The following is a 19,434-nucleotide window of genomic DNA, read 5'->3' on the forward strand; positions in this document are numbered from 1 at the left end:
GACCGCTCACGGTGCATTCGGCCTTAAAGGTCCATTAATAAATCTGACTTAGGCTTATTGCACATGAACATGTGCGCTCCGTGGCCGTATTGCGGACCGCATTTGCGGATCCGCAATACACGAGCACCGTTCCGTGTGCATTCCGCATCACAGATGCAGACCCATTTACTTCAATAAGTTCTCGAATCCAGAGATGCGGAACGGAACACTACTGAGTGCTTCCATGGGGTTTCGTCCATACTTCCGTTCCGCAAAAAGATAGAACATGTCCTATCTTTTTGCGGAATGGCCGGATCGCGGACCCATTAAAGGGAATGGGTCAGCGACCCGCTGCGGCTGCTTCACGGTGGGTGTTCGTGCATTGCGGTCCGCTGTTTGCTGGCCGCAGCATGGCCACGGGTCCCACACATTCGTGTGTAAGAGGCCTTAGCCAAAAGTGACTTTGGACATATGTAAAAGTGGAGTAAGATGTAAGTGTAATGATAAATCTGGCCCTATGGGTCTGTGAAAAACCACTGTAACAACACAGATGGCATCTGTGTTCTGTCAGTGATTTTTCACAGACCATTGATAGGAGATGCTCTGGAAATTTATTCTCAGGTGAGCAATGTACATAGAATACAGATGACAGATGGAGAACAAAGAAAGGACACACAGACCAAACACGGATTCTTCACGGATTAAACACGGACGGATTTTCTATGGTCTTCAAATGGACATGGAAATGTGAACGAGGCCTAAGGCCTCATGCACTCGAACGTGTCCACTCTGTTTTTTTTTGTGGACCATATATGGAACTATTCATTTCAATGGGTCCGCAAAAAAAACAAAACAGAAGTTGCCCCGTTTGCATTCCGTTTCCGTATGTCTGTATTTCTGTTCTACAAAAAAATAGAACATGTCCTATTATTGTCCGCATAACGAACAAGGATAGTACTGTTCTATCAGGGGCCATCTGTTCCGTTCCACAAAATATGGAATGCACACAGACGTTATCCGTATTTTTTTTTTTTGCGGATGCGTATTTTGCGGACTGCAAAATACATAAGGTCATGTGGATGAGGCCTAAGGCTGACATTTGAAGTGCCAATCTTTAGTAACTGAGCCACTTTGGGCTATTAATATATTCTTATATATTTTATTGGAGTGGAATAGCATGGGTTCTTATCTAAGGAACAGGCAAAATCAACTAGCAAGAAGGCAGAAGTCATAAGAGTTTACTTTACACCAGTTTTGATAAATCTCTCTCTCAGGGCTCATGCACACGACTGTATGTATTTTGTGGTCCGCAAAAAATGGATCCGCAAAAATTACGGATGACATCCATGTGCATTCCGTATTTTGCGGAACGGAACAGCTGGCCCCTCATAGAACAGTGCTATCCTTGTCCGTAATGCGGACAATAGGACATGTTCTATTTTTTTCGGAACTGAAATACAGGCATATATGGAAACGGAATGCACACGGAGTAACTTCCGTTTTTTTGGTGGACTCATTGAAGTGAATGGTTCCGCATACGTTCTGCAAAAAAAACAGAACGGACACGGAAAGAAAATATGTTCATGTGCATGAGCCCTCAGTCTTAGGGTTCATGCACATGGCTTTAGCCGTTTTTGCGGTCTACAAATTGCAGATCCGCAAAAGTCGAATACCGTCTAAGTGCATTCCGCATTTTGCGAAACAGAACGTCCTGCCTTCTATAGAACAGTCCTATCCTTGTTCGTAAAAAGGACAAGAATAGGACATGTTCTATTTTGTTTGCAGGTGCCACGAAACTGACTTATCCTGTGCTGTCCACATCTTTCGCAGTCCCATTGAAGTGAATGGGTCACATCCGACCAGCAAAAAATGTGGATCAGATGCGGACAAAAATCACAGTGGTTTGCATGAGTCCTTAGTAAAAAAAAGTCTACTGGAGAAAGATCTGACCAATTTATTCAAAGGTGCACGCCTCATAACACATTTGCTTCACTTGTGCTGTCCATGTGCTGGAAACTGAAATCTACTCCAGCCAGTTTTCTGGTGTAAATTATTGCAAATTTATTGGGCAGTATTGTTCCAACCCAAATTTTTCAAAAGTGGTGAAAAACATAAAAAGTCACCAAATCTAATCAAAATTCCCTTTTCAACTTTTTTTTGGACACCACCTAGAGACAGAAGGGAATATTGTATTTCAGTGCTTTTGCTTAGAATTTCCCGAATATTTCCCAAAAGGTATAGTAGTAGTAGGCTTAAATGTGCTTTTGTTCTCATTTAAAATGTGGGCCCCTAAGCGCACATAAGGGGAGGAGACTATAGGCAGCATTGGGGCTCATGCTCACAAACGTATTTTCTTTCCCATTTCGATGGGTCCGTAAAAAGAAAAAAATGGAAGTTACTCCGTGTGCATTCCATTTCCGTCTGCATGTCCGTTCTGCAAAGAAATAGTACATGTCCTACGACTGTTCTACTAGGGGCCAGCTGTTCCGTCCTGGAACAGTATTTTTTTGCGGATCCGTGTTTTGTGGACTGCAAAATGCATACGGTCATGTGTATGAGCCCTTATTGTCTACCATAATGAAAAGAAATGTGGTAAAACTGTATTGTACTTTTCCTCCTAATCACTAGAACGGTTTAAAGGGAATCTGTCACCTACCTGACCGGTTTCAAACAGGTGACATTGTTCAGTGGGGCACAAAGGAATGACACAGATGTTACCTGTGTTTCGTTCCTCAGATGCTTCAAATCGCCCAAAAAGTCGTTTTTGTCATATGCTAATGAGCCGTCGCAAGTGCCCAGGGGCGGAGAATTTTTTGAAAGTGCCCAAGTTCCCCCGCCTCACTCGCGCCTAACTCCGCCCCTCAGTAAGCTCAGGCCAGCCCTGTGGCTCTGTGACATCATATTTCCCTATAGGCTGTTCGTGCATCACTGCCGGGCCCGGGCATGCGCACTGTTCTGCCCACTGTGATCAGAGGCACAGAGATATGCAGTGCGCATGCGCCAATTTCCCGCCAGTAACTAGTGCATGCGCACTCCATATCCCTGTCCCTCTGCCCACGGTGGGCAGAACAGTGCGCATGCCCGGGCCCGGCAGTGATGTGCGAACAGCCTATAGGGAAATATGATGTCACAGAGCCACAGGGCTGGCCTGAGCTTACTGAGGGGCAGAGTTAGGCGCGAGTGAGGTGGGGGAACTTGGGCACTTTCAGAAAACTCTCCGCCCCTGGGCACTTGCGGCAGCTCATTAGCATATGACAAAAATGACTTTTTGGGCGATTTGAAGCATCTGAGGAACGAAACACAGGTAACATCTGTGTCATTCCTTTGTGCCCCACTGAACAATGTCACCTGTTGGAAACCGGTCAGGTAGGTGACAGATTCCCTTTAATATAGTATTACAGATGAGGCCAATAATGGGAACACCTTGAATGTCATATTTAATAGCAAGACATAAAAGAAAGATTAAACCTCCAAACTAAAACCTTTATTAGGGTCCATTCACACGTCCGTGTGTGTGGATCCGCAAAACACAGACATCGGCGATGTGCGTTCCGCATTTTGCTGTCCGCACATCGCCGGCACTTAATAGAAAATGCCTTTTCTTGTCCGCAATTGCGGACAAGAATAGGACATGTTCTATATTTTTCGGGATCGGAATTGCGTACCCAGAAGTGCGGATCCGCAATTCCAGGTCCCATAGAAATGAATGGGTCCGCAATTCCGTTCCGCAAAATGCGGAACGAAATTGCGGATGTGTGAATGGACCCTAAAACTGTTTGCATCATATAACTTATGTCTCTGTGTATGAATGATGGTTTATGTGCCTTGGCTGCTTTTTACTCCTAGTTCAGCGCCTGCATATAAATCACTGCAACAACATCTCCACCTAGAGACCAAATGGAATATTGCATCTCAGTGTTTTTGTTTACATTTCTTACAATTATATGAAAATGCAGTATGTAAATATTCTTATAACCTACCTACAGACAAGGCTGGTATAAGGGTATGCTACTTGCGGTATAATTGCTTATTGCTGAATATTTTGCAGAAAGGTGCATTATGGGGGTTAAATTCACATTTAAAACGTGTATCGATTTTCTGTTTAGAAGCTATGAAGAAATGTACATCCATAAGGGCTTGTTCACATCTGTGCTGGAGGTTCTGTTTTGGGGGAAGATTCTATCAAAAACAGCAGAGTAAAAAAAATCCTCCATTTAGGACTTTTTTTTTTTTGCTAAAAAGCAGGATCCTGAATGGAAATCTAACGGACTCCATTATAGTCAATAGAACTTGTTTGACTCCGATTGAGTCAGTTATGTGCTGAATTCCATCATTTTCATTGTTCTGCTTTAATGGAGTAGAATGGAATCAACAATGTTCATATGATCTCAGCCTAAGCTATGTGAATATATTCTGATCAGTAAAAACATTAAAGAGGACCTTTCATTATAAAAAAAAGTGTGTGCAATTCTTATACTACCTTATCGGGCGGCTGCCACTGATGTCCAGACACTTTTTTTTTTCAAAAGGACCCCCCGTTCGCCTGCTGTGCTCCCCGTTTGCTTCGTCGCCTCATATGCAAATGAGGCGACTTGGTTATAGTAGGCGTTGACATTTTAGTTCTGCTGGGCGCGGTTATCTTCTCCCTGGCAGTGAGCGCCCCACTTTTAGCCAGGGAGAAGGAGCTAAAGTTCTCGCGCTCGGTCCGGACCGAGAACTTGAGCTCCTTCTCCCTGGCTAAGAGCGGGGCACTGCGATTGGATGCGCTCGCTGCCAGGGAGAAGATAACCGCGCCCAGCAGAACTAAAATGTCAACGCCTACTATACCCAAGTCGCCTCATTTGCATATGAGGCGACGAAACAAACGGGGAGCACAGCAGGCGAACGGGGGGTCCTTTTGAAAAAAAAAAAGTGTCCGGACATCAATGGCAGCCGCCTGATAATGTAGTATAAGAATTGCACACACTTTTTTCTGATGAAAGGTCCTCTTTAAATCCAGCCTCCTGTTGGTCCCCCTGGTGACAGCAAACAGCTCTCACTGTCAAGACATGGACTCTACAAGAGCACCTGTCCTGTATTATCTAGCAGCAACATGTTACCAATAGATCCTTACCAACAGATCCTTTAAGTCCTGTAAATTGTGAGGTGGGGCCTCTAAGGATCAGACTTGTTATTCCATCACAGATGCTGGATTGGATTGAGTTCTAGTGACTTTAATGGATGCACACAGTGTTGAGATGAGCAAATTTCTTGAAATTTGTTTTGTGTTTGAGTCGTCAATTAAAAAAAAAAAATTGTACCCAAATTGATTCTACATGAATTGAAGTTGCTCCAATTGCTCTAAAATTGGTATATAACAATCACTAGTGTGCTAGGCTTCAGATTTTTGTTCTCTCTTTTTGTTAATTGTTTCCAAATGTTTGCTCTTTCTTTCCCCTCCCCCCTAACCTCTTGAATATGGATGAGCGAACCCGAACTGCAAAGTTCGGGTACCTAGACCTGTACCCCAGACTTTTTCACAGAACTTCCAAGGGTTCGCTCATTCCTTCTCTTAAACACAATGCCAGCAGCAGGTTCGTTGTTCGGGTGATTTTATTATTTTCCATTATAACTGTCACGAGGGTGTCAAGAGCCGCGTCTGACTCCGTTATACCCGGGGTCAGGAAGTCGCAGCGGGTGGCTGCGCGCTCTATGTCTAAAGATAGCGCTGTTACTTAATGGTAGCTTTCTGTGTTTGCCTTGCAATCCTTTCTGTCTCACTCAGGGATCCGTAGCTTCTTCTCCTCAGCTGTTTCTTGTCCAGCACTCCCAACCTCCTTATATTCCCCTCTCCCACTTCTCTGGTTGCCAGATATAGAGCTTCCTGCCTGGACTTCTATACTGACCCACTGGAGCTGAGTTGCTGTTATCCCTGGTTGTCGTACCAGAGCATTACCCTCCGGATCCCTGTTGGTGGTTTGTTGTCGCCCACCTGGGACTATATGTTTTGTCAGTATTGTCTGTCCTCTCCCTAGTGTTTCCCTTTAGTGCTAGTGGTGTGGACTAGTGTTCCCACCACCCTATTCACTACGTAGGGCTCATCTTAGGGAAAGCCAGGGTTTAGGCACGTGATCGGCGTACGGGTGAGAAACCCGTCTAGGGACATCAGGGCAGTCAGGTGCCAGCCTCAAGGTGAGTTAGGGGTTACCATCTTTCCCTCTCCCTTGGAAAGGGCCTTCCTTTTCCCTCCCTTTGCATCGTGATAACATGGTTATAAAATGAATGCAGCAACCAGGCCGCAAGGGCAACGCGTGAGGTATGGTGGGCTGATGGGGGTAGTAGTTGTTTGTACTCACGGTTAGTAAGGCCTCCCTAGTCCGGCATGCAGTGATGGAGAAGACAGCACTAAATCCTCTGGGGCACTCTCTGTTTGTCCAGGAACTCCTGCCAGATTGTAGTTGAGGTGCCCTTTATGGTATGGGTTTAAAGGCGGCAGGGTCCCTGGTGTTCGTGACGCCAGCACCGTTAAGTGCAAATGAAGCTTGGTCACTACATGCACTCTGTTCTGAATAGAGTATTGTGTGCAGTCTCTTCTGAATACAGTATTGTGGGAAGTCTCTTCTGAACACAGTATTGTGTGCAGTCCGCACAGTGAGCAGTCACTTTTCCCACACAGATTAGTACAGTGTGACGACACAATACTATGTACACATATAAGTACACAGTGGGGGAGATTTATGAAAACTAGTGTAAAGTAGAACCGGCTTAGTTGGCCATAGCAAACAATCAGATTCCTCCTTTCATTTTCCAATGAAGCTGTAAAAAAGGAAAGGTAAAATCTGAATGGTTGTTATGGGCAACTAAGCCAGTTCTACTTTACACCAGTTTGATAAATGACATGTATATAAAAATGACAGCACTCTCAAACACTTTATTCACTCCTGTGGTCGCACTGTTTTCAGCTCATTCACAGAGTCTCTTTTCAAGCTATGAGGTAAAACGTCGCGACTAGTGTTGAGTTAACTTGTGTTTCAAGTTCAGCGTACAAGGGTCAGGTTTTCTAAGAATTCCATTATGGATTCCGCTATCACAGACCATAAGGGTCCATTCACACGTCCCCAACTGTTTTGCGGTCCGCAAATTGTGGACCGCACATGGCCGGCACTATGATAGAAATGCCTATGCTTATCTGTGGCTGCGGACAAGAATAGGACATGCTTTATTTTTTTGCGGGGCCGTGGAACGGAAGTGCAGATGTGGACAGCACATGGTGGTGCTGTCTGCATCTTTTGCGGCCCCATTGAAAATGAATGGGTTCGCATCCCTTCCACAAAATTGTGGAACGGATGTGGGCCCATTATGCGGACGTGTGAATGGACCTTTAGTTATGGTCCGTGGTAGCAGAATCCATAACGGAATTCTTACATAACCCGAACCTGAACCTTGTACGCCAAACTTGAAACATAAGTTTGCTCATCCCTAGTTGCGACCACAGGGGTGAATAAAGTGTTTTTCTTTTCACTTATTTTTTGTGAGAGTGGTGCAATTTTTTAAAATTCTTATATTGTCCTGTATTTGTTGCCTGATCCATTGGCCTGCACCGCCATATTGATATTTGGCCTGATGTGCTGGCATTGTTATATATATATTGTAGGGATTTCCCAAATGGTTGCCTTCGGATAAATACACAGCAGCCCTTTTTGCGGTGAAAATTAAAGTAATAAATGTCTTTTATTATTGGCACGCAACAAGTCAACAGGCGGCAGTGATCAGCTTACTCCAGCCGACACTTAAAGAAAAATAATTCAGTCCTGTATCTGGTAACATCAGACAGGTATGATTAAGGGACAGTACCGTAATCCCCACAGAGTGGAGGGGGGAATCTCGCTTTGTCCTCCGTCTCTCGGCGGAGACCCTCCGGCTTTCACTCAGATCAAAAACACCCAGCTATCCAGAGTTCCACCGTCAGCCAGGTAATCATACCCCACCTGATCCTGCTGGCTGACTTTTGTAAGCCAGTCAAAACCAGGCCTGGACAGTGGGGAGTAGTCACCCATCCAGAACTATGACTACTCCCAGTAAGAGTCGTCTTGGATTAGCTTTTCACACCTATACTAACTACCAAAGTATTCATCAGCAACTGCTGCTGAAACATGCACTACTGGCTCCTACTTCACTGAGGCCAGGAACCTTGGTGACACATATCTCCCATCTATGATAGTTCCTTGTGCCTTCCTAGATACCCCCCCCCCCCCTCCCCACCCAAAGCCAGGGGTCTGGGCAACTCCAGCAAACATGCAGTGTACTTTTTTATTTTCAAATTTCTTTTTATTCTTTTCAAGAACATATATAAAGCGGCCAAATGTAATGATACTGCATCAAAAAACAGTAGTACAGTGTAGTATTCCAGGAATTTGCAGAAGAATATTGTTATCCATACAATAGACAGACAAAAGAGGGTGGGACCCCCGACGGAACATAAAATATAGAAAGGAACATAAGTGCCATAAGTAATGTAAATCAAATACTATAACTCTAAACAATAGCTTTTACTAAGGCTAGTGCAAGAGAAAGAAAGGGGGGGGGGGGTAAAAAGGGAGGAAAGAGTAGGTACACAGGGGCGGGGGGAGGAGGAACTAATACCAGGCTGTAGGAGCAGTGGTTTCGGGGTTAGTACAGCAGTGCAATGTGTAATAATTTTATAGTATATCATGATGTTAAATGAGTCGTCATTGCATGACTAACATGTGCAATGAGCAGGAACAGGGTACGCTGACGCCAAATTATGCAGTGGGTCAGGATATGGATATAATAGTCCATAGTTTTGTTTGTGACGCCAATTGCAGCGTGCGCAGGGTATTGTCACAGGGCTCTCCAAGCTTTTATAACTCATGCCCAAGGTTAGGAATGCCAGAGTGGTGAAATGTCTCTGTATGGTGATGATAATGGTGTCAATGGTGTCTCCTACCTGGGTACGGCTGAACTCCTGGCTCACTAGCAATAAATTGAGTGTAGTGCTAGTAGGAGTAATAGAGGGATTTTGCAGCAGAAATTCAGATCCAGACCTTTGGTAAAGTTCAAACTTGTCTTTACTGATTGTAACTTTCATCCAAGCAAGGTACAGCTTTAGTCTTAGGTCCCAGCAGGTTTTCAGCAATGATTGTCAGGAATTTATCTTCTGCTCTATCAACCTGGAGCTTGCAGGAAAGGACGTCTGCTTTGTAGCTCTAAACTGTGGCAGGAATTTGGCTTCTGCACTTTCTATCTTCTGCTATATGGGGACTGACTAGCTGAGGAGGAATATGACTTCTCCTGGGTCTTTGGAATTTACTCACAGTTATCTTCTCAGGGTATGCTTTCTTCCTGGAACGGGAGTTTGTCTGCTTGCTTCATCCAGCTTAGGCTGCAGGGCTCAGGCTGGGGATGATGATCAATGTCTCAGCCGAGACAAGATCCTGGTTTGGTTACCTATATTTGGGAGCTCTTAACATGCACACCCTACCCCTAGCAGGGGGTGGGCTACACTCACTCTAACTTCCTTCTCTCCCCATTCTGCTGAGGGGGAGCTAAGCTGGAACTAACTATTCCAACTTAGGTTCAGTTTAGTACATCTAAGTCCTTACTAACACATTGCTGCCACCTGCTGGTGAACATGGAAATTACAGCAATTATTAGAGTTAACAAGGTTTTATGCACATCTGTGAAGATATAATGTAAAATTACATCAGATGACAAAGTGAAAGCTCTTAACAGATTGTAGCGGGGTAGAAGAGTTTCATAACACAACTCTGGGGTGTTACACATGATACAACGGGAGAGGCATATACCAGGGATGAAATAACGAAAGGTGAAGAAAGATAATTCTCTATCTATTGTTCAGCATATATATATATATGTTTAGACCTGAAAGCCACTATAACAAGTCCAAGGGGACCATATTGATCTGAAGGAGCAGTGGCTCTTAAAATCCCATTTGGCTAATTCCTGCAGACGATAGACGCAATCAACTCTGCCGGTCCACTGGGCAACATTAGGGGGAAGGTCAGACTTCCAGAACGTACATGCAGTGTACTCTTGACAGAGCATCTGCATTCCCTTGTAGTCTGCCTGGCCTATGCTCTACCGAAAACCTAAAGTCCTGTAGGGCTAGAAACCAGCAGGTGACACGGGCATTCTTACCCTTTTTATCTCTTAACCATTTCAGAGGGGCATGATCCGAGACCAGTTTACATCTCCGTCCCAGGAGGTAGTATCGGAAATAATCAAGGGCCCATTTAATGGCCAAGCATTCCCTTTCAATTATCAAGTAATTCTGTTCTGCTGGGTGACAGTTCTCTGCTGAGGTAACACACGGCATGTTCCTCTTTATTTACGACTTGAAACATCACTGCCCCTAGGCCTACCTCTGAGGCATCTGCCTGAATAATAAATTCCCGGGAGAAGTCAGGGGCTACCAAGATGGGATGTCTACAAAGAGCGGACTTAAGCTTTTGAAAGGCTTCTTCAGCCTCCGGGGACCACTTGATCATAGCAGATTTTCCCTCTTTAGTAAAGTCGGTCAGGGGTACTGCTATCTCTGCAAACTTAGGGACAAATCTCCTGTAGTAGCCCATAATACCGAGAAATGCTTTGACCTGTTTCTTGGTAAGTGGGCGGGGCCATTTTTGTATAGCTTCCACTTTATATATCTGGGGTTTTATTATTCCTTTTCCTATGATGTATCCCAAGCATCTAGCCTCTTCCAACCCCATGGCACACTTACTTGGATTTATAGCGAATCTGGCCTTTCGTAGCGCATCTAGGATAGTTTAAACTTTACTGAGGTGACTCTCCCAATCTTTACCGAAGATCACTATATCATCATAGTAAGCAGCTGTATATTCCCGGTGTGGGCGTAAGATCTGGTCCATAGCTCTCTGAAAGGTGGCGGGGGCCCCTTGTAACCCAAATGGCATTCTAACGTACTGGAAGGAATTTGCCAATATCCCTTTGTAAGATCTAGGATCGTTATGTAGCGAGCTGGCCCTAGTCTCTCAATGAGCTCATCCACCCAGGGCATGGGATAAGCATCTACTTTGGACACTTTGTTTAATTTGCAGTAGTCATTACAAAACCACCATTCTCCTTTGGGCTTTGGGACTAGCACTATGGGACTAGACCACCAACTTTTCGATTCTTCAATTACCCTCAGTTTTAACATTCTCTGGACCTCTTTGGAAACTATCTCCCTTCGGGCCTTAGGTATCCTGTGCAGTTTTAAATTTACTCGCGCCTGAGGCTCCGTTAGAATCTCATGTTCCATGACCTTGGTTAACCCGGGGGTTTCTGTGAACAAGTCCCTATTCTGCTGTAACAGGAGCTGGCATAGGTATTTTTGGGACGGGGATAGGGTTTTGGTAATTTTTACATTGTCGATGGTGGCGTCTGGTTGGGTCAACAGACATGGGCTCTCAAGGGGGTTCCTATCCGTCCATGGATTTAGCAAGTTGATGTGGTAGATTTGATAGGGCTTTCTCCTACCTGGCTGATGTACCCGGTAGTTCACTTCTCCCACCCTCTCAGTTATCTCATAGGGCCCTGGCCACTTGGCTAGGAACTTGCTCTCTACTGTGGGGACTAAGACTAGAACCCGGTCCCCTGGACTGAACTGTCTAAGACGGGCTGCCCTGTCTATATGTTTGCTTACACCTTCTGTGCCTGGAGCATATGCTCTTTTACAATAGGTGTTACCTGAGCTATTCGCTCCTGCAATGTAGTGACATGTTCAATGACACTTTTATAAGGCGTGACCTCACTCTCCCAGGTCTCCTTAGCAATATCTAACAGGCCTTGAGGATGCCTTTCATACAATTCAAAAGGCAAGAAACCTGTTGACACTTGGGGTACCTCTCTGATTGAGAACAAAAGATAGGGCAACAGGTAATCCCAATCTCGGCCATCTTTCTCTACCACTTTTTTCAACATGGCCTTCAAAGTTTTATTAAAGCGTTCCACCAAGCCATCTGTCTGGGGGTGGTACACCAAGGTACGCAACTGGGTAACTTGCAATACTTTACAGAGATCCCGCATGACCTTTGAAATGAACGGGGTCCCCTAGTCAGTCAGAATCTCCTTGGGCAGCCTTGCTCTGGAAAACATCTGGAACAGTTCTCTGGCTAGAATTTTAGAGGTGGCTTTCCTTAAGGGCACCGCTTCAGGGTATCAGGTGGTATAATCCATCACCACTAAGATACAGTCAGGTCCATAAATATTGGAACATCAACACAATTTTAACACTTTTGGCTCTATACACCACCACAATGGATTTGAAATGAAACGAAAAAGGATGTGCTTTAACTGCAGACTGTCAGCTTTAATTTGAGGGTATTTACATCCAAATCAGGTGAACAGTGTAGAAATTACAACAGTTTTCATATGTGCCTCCCAATTGTTAAGGGACCAAAAGTAATGGGACAATTGGCTTCTCAGCTGTTCAATGGCCAGGTGTGTGTTATTACCTCATTATCCCAATTACAATGAGCAGATAAAAGGTCCAGAGTTCATTTCAATTGTGCTATTTGCATTTGGAATCTGTTGCTGGCAACTCTCAAGATGAGATCCAAAGAGCTGTCACTATCAGTAAAGCAAGCCATCATTAAGCTGAAAAAAAACCCACAACAAACCAATCAGAGATATAGCAAAAACATTAGGCATGGCAAAAACATTAGGCATGTTTGGAACATTCTTAAAAAGAAGGAACGCACCGGTGAGCTCAGCAACACCAAAAGACCCGGAAGACCATGGAAAACAACTGTGGTGGATGACCGAAGAATTATTTCCCTGGTGATGAAAACACCCTTCACAACAGTTGGCCAGATCAAGAACACTCTCCAGGAGGTAGGTATATGTGTGTCAAAGTCAACAATCAAGAGAAGACTTCACCAAAGTGAATACAGAGGGTTCACCACAAGATGTAAACCATTGGTGAGCCTCAAAAACAGGAAGGCCAAAATAGAGTTTGCCAAACGACATATAAAAAAGCCTTCACAGTTCTGGAACAACATCCTATGGACAGATGAGACCAAGATCAACTTGTACCAGAGTGATGGGAAGAGAAGAGTATGGAGAAGGAAAAGAATTGCTCATGATCCTAAGCATACCACATCATCAGTGAAGCTGCCAGTGGAACTGGTTCTCTTGTATTAATTGATGATGTGACTGCTGACAAAAGCAGCAGGATGAATTCTGAAGTGTTTCGGGCAATATTATCTGCTCATATTCAGCCAAAAGCTTCAGAACTCATTGGACGGCGCTTCACAGTGCAGATGGACAATAACCCAAAGCATACTGCAAAAGCAACCAAAGAGTTTTTTAACCCCTTAGAGACGCATGACGTACCGCTACGGCATGTTTCCCGAGTCCTTAAGGACCCATGACGTACCGGTACGTCATGTGTTGTTCCGATCACTGCCGCCCAGCCGGCTGTGATCGGAACAAGGTGTCTGCTCAAATCATTGAGCAGGCACCTCGGCTAAATGCGCGGGGGGGTCCCGTGACCCCCCCATGTCGGCGATCGCAACAGACCGCAGGTCAATTCAGACTTGCGGTTTGCTGCGCTTTCTGTAGTTTCTGATCACCGCGGTCCCTGACCGCAGGGATCAGAAACTTTAGTATTGCTAAAATACATATGTTTCACCCCCCCCCCTGCACCCTTGAATGATTTTATCCCGGTGGGAGGTGCCGGGGGGGTGTTGCAGGCGGTGCGGGAGGCGGGATCGCGTTCCCCCACTCGCCTCCCCTTGAATAATCGTTGGTGTACAGTGGGTATACCAGGGTGTCAGCACATTGCTGACACCCTGGTATAAACGGCTGACATCTGTGATGCAATGTCAGCCGTTTAACCCTTTCCATATCGCGGTCCGTACGGACCGCTGTATGGAAAAGGTTAACAGCTCAGGGAGCTTCCTCCCTCTCCCATCGGGGGGCTGCTGTGCCTTTGCAGCCCCCCAATGGAGAGGGAGAGAGCCCCCAGACAGCCCCCAGACAGCCCCACTCCTTACCCTTCCCCGTCTGCGCAGTTGTGGCCACAAATGAGCAGACGGGGAAGGTTCCCATGGCAACAGGACGCCTTCTCGCGCATCCTGCTGTCCATGGTGCTGAACAGATCTGTGCTAAAGGTATAGATCTGTTCAGGCAAAGTGTAAGTAAAATACAGTACAAAACACTATATGGTGTACTGTACTGTATTATACAGACATCAGACTCACTGGATCTTCAAGAACCAAGTGGGTCTGGGTCAAAAGAAAAGTGAAAAAAAATGAAAAAAAAAGTAAAAATCAAAAAACACATTTATCACTGATTAAAAATGAAAAAAAAAAAAATTCCCTACACATGTTTGATATCGCCGCGTCCGTAACGACCTGATATATAAAACGGTCATGTTACTTTACCTGAACGGTGAACGCCATAAAAAAAAAATATGATGAAATTGAAATTTTGCCCACCTTACTTCCCAAAAAAGGTAATAAAAGTGATCAAAAAAGTCGCATGTACACCAAAATTGTAACAATCAAACCGTCATCTCATCCCGCAAAATACCCTAACCAAGATAATCGCCCAAAAACTGAAAAAACTATGGCTCTTAAACTATGGAAACACTAAAACATGATTTATTTTGTTTCAAAAATGAAATCATTGTGTAAAACTTACATAAATAAAAAAAAGTATACATATTAGGTATCGCCGTGTCCGTATCAACAGGCTCTATAAAAATATCACATGACCTAACCCCTCAGGTGACCACCGTAAAAAAATAAAAATAAAAACGGTGTAAAAAAAGCCATTTTTTGTCATCTTACTTCACAAAAAGTATAATAGCAAGTGATCAAAAAGTCATCTGCACCCCCAAAATAGTGCCAATCAAACCGTCATCTCATCCCGCAAAAAATTAGACCCTTCTTAAGATAATCGGCCAAAAACTGAAAAAACTATGGCTCTTAGACTATGGAGACACTAAAAATTTTTTTTTTTTTTAAATGAAATCATTGTATAAAACTTACATAAATAAAAAAATTTGTATACATATTAGGTATTGCTGTGTCCGTGACAACTGCTCTATAAAATTACCACATGATCTAACCTGTCAGATGAATGTTGTAAATAACAAAAAAAAAAACTGTGCCAAAAAAGCTATTTCTTGTTACCTTGCTGCACAAAAAGTGTAATATAGAGCAACCAAAAATCATATGTACCCTAAACTAGTACCAACAAAACTGCCACCCTATCCCATAGTTTCTAAAATGGGGTCACTTTTTTGGAGTTTCTACTCTAGGGGTACATCAGGGGGGCTTCAAATGGGACATGGTGTCAAAAAAAACAGTCCAGCAAAATCTGCCTTCCAAAAACAGTATGGCATTCCTTTCCTTCTGCGCCCTGCCGTGTGCCCGTACAGCAGTTTACGACCACATATGGGGTGTTTCTGTAAACTACAGAATCAGGGCCATAAATAATGAGTTTTGTTTGGCTGTTAACCTTTGCTTTGTAACTGGAAAAAAAATATTAAAATGGAAAATCTGCCAAAAAGTGAAATTTTGAAATTGTATCTCTATTTTCCATTAAATCTTGTGCAACACCTAAAGGGTTAACAAAGTTTGTAAAATCAGTTTTGAATACCTTGAGGGGTGTAGTTTCTTAGATGGGGTCACTTTTTTGGAGTTTCTACTCTAGGGGTGCATCAGGGGGCTTCAAATGGGACATGGTGTCAAAAAAAACAGTCCAGCAAAATCTGCCTTCCAAAAACCGTATGGCATTCCTTTCCTTCTGCGCCCTGCCGTGTGCCCGTACAGCAGTTTACGACCACATATGGGGTGTTTCTGTAAAATACAGAATCAGGGCCATAAATAATAAGTTTTGTTTGGCTGTTAACCCTTGCTTTGTAACTGGAAAAAAAATATTAAAATGGAAAATCTGCCAAAAAGTGAAATTTTGAAATTGTATCTCTATTTTCCATTAAATCTTGAGCAACACCTAAAGGGTTAACAAAGTTTGAAAAATCAGTTTTGAATACCTTAAGGGGTGTAGTTTCTTAAATGGGGTCACTTTTATGGAGTTTCTACTCTAGGGGTGCATCAGGGGGCTTCAAATGGGACGTGGTGTAAATAAACCAGTCCAGCAAAATCTGCCTTCCAAAAAACCAAACGGCGCACCTTTCACTCTACGCCCCGGTCACACAGCGTACAGTAGTTAACGGCCACATATGGGGTGTTTATGTAAACGGCAGAGTCAGGGCAATAAAGATACAGTCTTGTTTGGCTGTTAACCCTTGCTTTGTTAGTGGTAAAAATGGGTTAAAATGAAAAATTTGGCAAAAAAATTAAATTCTCAAATTTCCTCCCCATTTGCCAATAACTCTTGTGCAACACCTAAAGGGTTAACAAAGTTTGTAAAATCAGTTTTGAATACCTTGAGGGGTCTAGTTTATAGAATGGGGTCATTTTTGGGTGGTTTCTATTATGTAAGCCTCGCGAAGTGATTTCAGAGCTGTAGTGGTCCCTAAAAATTGGGTTTTTGTAAATTTCAGAAACATTTCAAGATTTGCTTCTAAATTCTAAGCCTTGTAATATCCCCAAAAAATAAAATATCATTCCCAAAATAATTCAAACATGAAGTAGACATTTGGGGAATGTAAAGTCATCACAATTTTTGGGGGTATTACTATGTATTACTGAGGTAGAGAAACTGAAACTTTGAAATTTGCTAATTTTTCCAAATTTTTTGTAAATTTGGTATTTTTTTATGCAAAAAAAATATAATTTTTTGACTTCATTTTACCAGTGTCATGAAGTACAATATGTGACGAAAAAACAATCTCAGAATGGCCTGGATAAGTCAAAGCGTTTTAAAGTTATCACCACTTAAATTGACACTGGTCAGATTTGCAAAAAATGGCCAAGTCCTTAAGGTAAAATAGGGCTGAGTCCTTAAGGGGTTAAGGGAAAGAAGTGGAATGTTATGCAATGGCCCAAGTCAATCACCTGACCTGAATCCGATTGAGCATGCATTTCACTTGCTGAAGACAAAACTGAAGGGAAAATGCCCCAAGAACAAGCAGGAACTGAAGACAGTTGCAGTAGAGGCCTGGCAGAGCATCACCAGAACTAAAACCCAGCGTCTGGTGATGTCTATGCGTTCCAGACTTCAGGCTGTCATTGACTGCAAAGGATTGCAACCAAGTATTAAAAAGTGAAAGTTTGATTTATGATTATTCTGTCCCATTACTTTTGGTCCCTTAACAAGTGGGAGGCACATATGCAAACTGTTGTAATTCCTACACCGTTCACCTGATGTAAATACCCTCAAATTAAAGCTGACAGTCTGCAGTTAAAGCACATCTTGTTCGTTTCATTTCTAATCCATTGTGGTGGTGTATAGAGCCAAAAATGTTAGAATTGTATCGTTGTCCCAATATTTATGGACCTGGCTGTATATTGCTGCCCCCTAGCAGATTTTACTAAAGGCCTGACTAAATCCATTGCAACTCTCTCGAATCGTACCTCGATAATAGGTAATGGTATTAGAGGGCTGCGGAAGTTTGCGACTGGGGAGGTTACTTGGCAGGTAGGGCAGGACTGGCAATAATCCTTAATCTCTCTGTAACACCCAGGCCAATAAAACCTCTATAAAACCCTTTCAAGGGTCTTTTCAGCCCCTAAGTGTCCCCCTAAGACATGGCTATGTGCCAGGTCAACTACCATGAATCGGTATGGTTTAGAAACCACAAGCTATTTCACTAATTCTTCCTGGATTTTAGTCACCCGGTATAACAAATTTTCATTCATTGCAAAGTGAGAGTACCTTTCGTCTGCCCCTGGCTCTTGAGGAGCACCATTGGCTACCCCCACATTATTTAAGGCCCCTTTTAGAGTCTCATCTTGTAACTAAGTGGTCCCAAAGTTTTCCCTAGACACCTCTAAGTCGGGGATTGTCCCCTCATCTGCGCCCTCCGGGCGTGGGTTGCGGTACTGCCTTGGCCCACAAATCCCAGAAGAAAGGACAAACTCGTCCAATAATCATCTCGTGCATCAACCCCTGCATGACCCTTACCCGTTGATATACCGTACCCTTTTCTGTTTTTAAGGTGACCTGGGCTATTGGGCAAACCTTGGTATCACCATGAATGCAGGTGACTCCTAAGGTCTTCCCAGGAACCAATTTATGAGGAATACGGGCCCTTATGAGCGTGACCAGGCTCTCCGAGTCCAGAAGTCCCGTTGTGGGGTTGCCATTAACCCCTTAGGGACACAGCCTTATTTCACCTTAAGGACCAGGCCATTTTTTGCAAATCTGACCAGTGTCACTTTAAGTGGTGATAACTTTAAAACGCTTTGATTGATCCAGGCCATTCTGAGATAGTTTTTTCGTCACATATTGTACTTCATGACATTGGTAAAATGAAGTAAAAATATTTCATTTTTATTTATAAAAAAATACCAAATTTACCAAAAATTTGTAAAAAATTGCAAGTTTCCAAGTTTCAATTTCTCTACTTCTATAATACATAGTAATACCTACAAAAATAGTTATTACTTTACATTCCCCATATGTCTTCATGTTTGGATCAATTTGGGAATGATATTTTATTTTTGGGGATGTTACAAGGCTTAGAAGTTTAGAAGTAAATCTTGAAATTTTTCTGAAATTTTCAAAAACCGACTTTTTAGGGACCAGTTCAGGTCTGAAGTCACTTTGTGAGGCTCACATAATAGAAACCACCCAAAAATGACCCCATTCTAGAAACTAAACCCCTCAAGGTATTCAAAACTGATTTTACAAACGTCGTTAACCCTTTAGGTGTTCTACAAGAGTTAATGGCAAATGGTGATAAAATTTCAGAATTTAGATTTTTTGGCAAATTTTCCATTTTAATCCATTTTTTCCAGTAACAAAGCAAGGGTTAACAGCCAAACAAAATGCTATATTTTTTGCCCCGATTCTGTAGTTTGCAGAAACACCCCATATGTGGCTGCAAAGTACTGTAAAGGGCACACAGTAGGGCGTAGAGGGAAAGGTGCGCCGTATGGTTTTTGGAAGGCAGATTTTGCTGGACTGTTTTTTTTTGACACCATGTCCCATTTGAAGCCCCCCTGATGCACCCCTAGAGTAGAAACTCCATAAAAGTGACCCCATCTAAGAAACTACACCCTTCAAGGTTTTTAAAACTGATTTTACAAACGTTGTTAACCCTTTAGGTGTTGCAAAAGATTTAATGGAAAATAGAGATACAATTTAAAAATTTCACTTTTTTGGCAGATTTTCCATTTTAATATTTTTTTTTCCAGTTACAAAGCAAGGGTTAACAGCCAAACAAAACTCATTATTTATAGCCCTGATTCTGTAGTTTACAGAAACACCCCATATGTAGTCGTAAACTGCTGTACGGGCACATGGCAGGGCGCATAAGGAATGGAATGCCATACGGTTTTTGGAAGGCAGATTTTG

The sequence above is a fragment of the Bufo bufo genome, chromosome 1 (genome assembly GCF_905171765.1).
Source record: "Bufo bufo chromosome 1, aBufBuf1.1, whole genome shotgun sequence".
Classification (NCBI taxonomy): Eukaryota; Metazoa; Chordata; class Amphibia; order Anura; family Bufonidae; genus Bufo; species Bufo bufo.